Here is a 4,675-nt window from a genome sequence, read left to right on the forward strand (position 1 = left end):
TCGTTTCATCTTAGTCTTCCCCCCCCGTCCCTTTCATCTTTTTCTCTTTCGTCGTTCCCCTTGGAGCCTTCCTGTCTCCTAGGGTTTATCCTTCTTGCTCTGGAATCTGTCCGGTCCTTCTCCTTTTATTTTGAGTCGCTCCTTTTCCCTGATTAATATTGGTATTTATAATCATAACAATATTTATTTACTTATTTTATTATTATTATTTATTTTATTATTTTTTCATAACTAATTTATTTTTATTATATATATATATATATATATATATATATATATATATATATTTTAATTTATTGATTTATTGATCTATTAACAAATATATATTACTATTATTATTATATATTTATTTGCTTAATTTTATTTTGAGTCGCTCCTTTTTCCCTGATTATTATCGGTATTTATAATCCTAACAATTTTTTTTTACTTATTTTTATTATTATTATTATTTATTTATTTTATTATTATTAATTTTTTTTGGTAACTAATTTATATATATTGTTATTATATATATCTTAATATATATCTTAATTTATTTATTTATCTATTAACGAATATATATTATTATTATTATTTATTTTTATTATTATTATTATTATTTATTTTTGTATTTTATTAATTTTTTCGTAACTAATTTTTATATATTATTATTTTTAATTTATAATTGATTTATTTATTAACAAATATATATTATCATTGTTTATTTTCTTATTTGTATTATTATTATTATTTTTATTTTGTTATTTCTTTCGTAACTAATTTATATATATTGTTTTTAATTTTATATATATTTTAATTAACGAAGATATATTATTATTATTATTATTATGTATTTATTTGCTTATTTTTATTATTATTATTATTTATTTATTTATTTGTTTTATTTAACTATCATCTTACATTTACCCTATTTATATTTTATACAAAAGTTAGGTCTTCAATTTAACTAATTCCCATTTAATTAAAATTTTTAATTATTAAATTATACATTTTTAACTAATTAATAACGTAAACACCTTCTAAAATTATTTCATTTATATAATTATATATTTATATATAGGTATGGTCATCTTCCTTTTAATGATCAATTTGACTTTTTGAATGTCCCTAAGTCAAAGCTAGCCATTGATCTAGATAGCCGTTGGAGGCCCTGCTCAGACTATTTAACATGCAAAGCTGGATCTATTTCTTCAACTTGTCCTGACGATGAGCCACACTTGTTGGTTCGAAACGCGTCGACAAAGGTCTTTCTATATGTGATTTACGCCGAAGCTCTTCTTATAACCATTATTTCTTATCTAGATTCTTGATTTGTCAGGAGCTTTTGGTTGAGTTTATGGGAACTCATGAACACCAAGTGAAAAGGAGTACAACATTCCATTCACAAACCGATGGTCAGACTGAAGTGGTGATCAACAGACAAGTAGTACATCTTCTTCGTGGCTATTGCAACAAACATCCTAAGCTTTGGGATGAACACTTACACTAGATTCGGCATGCTTCTAACTGGGCAAAACATTCATCGACTCAAACATCTCCATTTGAGGCATTCTTTGGTTACTTACCAAAATCTCCTTTTGATTTTAGCTTTGGGAAGGATGTTGCTATTGATGGTCATAGTGACATTGATAAGGCCAAAAGGTGCATTCAACAAGTTCAATTGGTACATCAAACGGTTCAAGAATAGTTGGAAAAGAGCAAGGCCAACTACAAGATAAGGCATGATAAGCATCATGATGACCACAATTTTCAAGTTGGAGATGAAGTTTGGCTTTACATTAGCAAGGAGAGTCTTAAAGGAAAAGGTAAAAAACTAAAACCAATAAGGTATGGACCTTTTAAGATTCTAGAAAAGATTGGTAACAATGCCTTCCGTTTGGATTTGCCTCTTTATATCCAAATGTATCCAGTTATTAATGTTGAGAATTTGAGATTATATGAGCCTTCTTTGATTGATGATCAAGGAGAGAATTTTAAGATTCTTTCAATAGAATATTTTTGCCAGAATTACGTGAAGAATTGCAACAGGATACTATACTTGACATAAGAACAAGAACTTCAAAACGAGGGAATGTGGAGTACCTTCGTGTTGGTCTCAAAGGCACAAATCCAAGAAAATCTAAATGGATTGAGGTTGGAAGGGTGAGGGAATTGTACCCTCATCTATTTTTTGACTGAAAGTAGTCTTTTGGATGTCCAAAAGCTTCAAATGGGGAGGAGTGATCCAAGGGATCAGTTTAGTGCTAAAAAATTCTCAAAACTTGTACCAGTGCATAGATCTCGGCGACCTAAATCCAACGCAGCTTGTTTCACTCAAAACCGATATAGTATCCTCTCGATATCATGTTCTGATCAAATTTCGAAACAACTAAAATTTTTGTAATTGGGTTACAGGTATGCGCAATTAGTAATCCGTAAGCTGACTAGGCATTTGACTATACAATTTAGGCAAATGATTGATTGACAAGTGTCCTTTTGTGATTGGCTCGTGAATGTTGCAATTCTATTGGTTGTGGGTTCATTGAAGCAGTCCAATGGTGGAGAGCCACATGGGCCAATTCCAACTGCCACGTGGCCTCCTGTTGGCATATAAAAATTTGTTTGGGTTGGATCGGGCCTAACGAGAATCGAAATCAAGAACTATGCCCAAGCACCAAGAGTCTCAACCAATGCGCCACACGTGTTACTTAACAATCTAAGGCTTCAAGTTTGATTTGAGATTGGTGCATTTTTCATATTGGAATTGGGTCAAGGTTAATCCCCAGCCATGGTCCCTGTGCCCACATAACCATGGGGTGGGATTGTGGGTTAGGGATTAGCCCTATCCCTATGGTCACAACCCACAGAACATGCACCATAGCAGAACTGTTTGTGGGGTAAAGTATAGGGGCCATCCCAGGGTCACATGACCCTTCATGCAACTGAGAGCATGGAGAGTAGAGGGGCCAGCCCCGGGCCATATGTGGCCTCACATGACCTCACTGCCAGCAAAAAGGAGCATGCCCTAAATAAATACCTCAGTGCAGATTTTGGCACCAACCCCAGGTTACGCGGGGTTCACATGACCATGTGCTGATTCATTGGCAGTCGGCGGACAAGAGCGGGCGGTTAGCCCCAACCCCTGGGCACGTGTCACTAGACAACCTCAAATTTTGGAAACTAGGTGTTAGTGGACAATTTAAATGTTCGATAATTTCGCCCATTGGGCGGGATTGTAGGCCACGTTTACACGCCAGTTCCTAGTTTGGGGCACTCAAGCAAGGTATGGGTCGAATTGGAGGATGGTTAGCTATGGGAAATTGGGAAAAACTTGTAACGAGCATAACGTTCTCAATTTTTGGCCAAATGAGGTGCAGAAAGAACCCAGATGGTGGTTTTTGATAGTTTTGGATCCATTGGAGACATTTTTTTTTCATTTTGAGCATTCTAAAGCCATTGAAAACACATATTTGATCATTTAATGAAAGAGGTCATGCATTGGAAGCTGGACTAGGAGATGTAGCTCAGGAGAGGGGTGAACTCCTTTATCATGTTTGTTGTTATGTGTTTTTTGATATGGTATTTTGTCTTTGTTTTGGATATTAATTAAGTTTAAAAATAACTTTGTTATGTGTTTAGTAACTTGATCCATTACCTAAAACACATTTAAAAATTTCACTTGCAATTTGTTCAAATCTTCAAGTTTTCAATTACAGATTAATGAAGCACCAGGGCAAGGGAATTATCCTTTGGATTTCCTTCCTTAATAATATAATGGATCATTGTAATCAGTGAGTCTCCAAATATAATAATATCTTTGATGCCTTTGTATTTAGCAATGTGTAAACCTTGTAGAGGACAATACATTTCAGCTTGATTATTAGTTTTCCTTCCTAGACCCCATGCAAATTTGATCTCTATTATTCCTTCGGGATGGAGTAAAATTCCTCCACCTCCTGCCACCCCTATCATTAATAGTGGAAGTTAGAAGACATGAAAATCAATCATTCAAAATCTCTTCTTTTGGACACTATCAAGTATTTATGACTATACTCCCTTCATTGGTATGGAAAAAGAAAGGATGTTTGAGTAACTTAAAAGTGTAATATGTGGCATCAAACCAATGAATGATGATGTTAATTATGATGTAGTACCTTATTACATTGTATTCATGGACACTACATTTATGTTTAAGTTATTAGTTGTAAGGGAGGAAAGAGGCCTAGCTAAGTATTTAACAGAGTAAAGGATGTGATCATAAGTATTCTCTTTACAAGAATCACTTGAGAGAAGTAACCAAATTTTTAGTTATTCGATTCACTCTAATTAAGAGAAGGAAAATGGATAAGGAACAAACACAAATCTAATTAATCACCATAAAAAAAAAAAACTCATGAAAGGAATATGTAACTTGTTTCAAATGGGATTCCTACCTAGGTCATGGAACATCCATACCTTTGGAAAGAACAATGATCAAAGCCAATGTGTTGCCACTAATGGGAAATTGTTGACATGATGATCCTCTCATGCATGATGGACTACTGATATCATTTGAAACAACAATTTATAACTTCTAACTTAACTGTACCAACTACCCATGAAATTGTCCCAAGATTTAATTGTTAAATTGTAGCAAGAAAAGGCTTCAATTGGCGTGTGCCTTAGTCAAATGAAGAAATTTGAATTTCCACTTCAA

The sequence above is a fragment of the Pinus tabuliformis genome, chromosome 9, assembly GCF_031772625.1.
Source record: "Pinus tabuliformis cultivar Carrire ecotype Pingquan chromosome 9, CPIR1, whole genome shotgun sequence".
NCBI classification, from domain to species: domain Eukaryota; kingdom Viridiplantae; phylum Streptophyta; class Pinopsida; order Pinales; family Pinaceae; genus Pinus; species Pinus tabuliformis.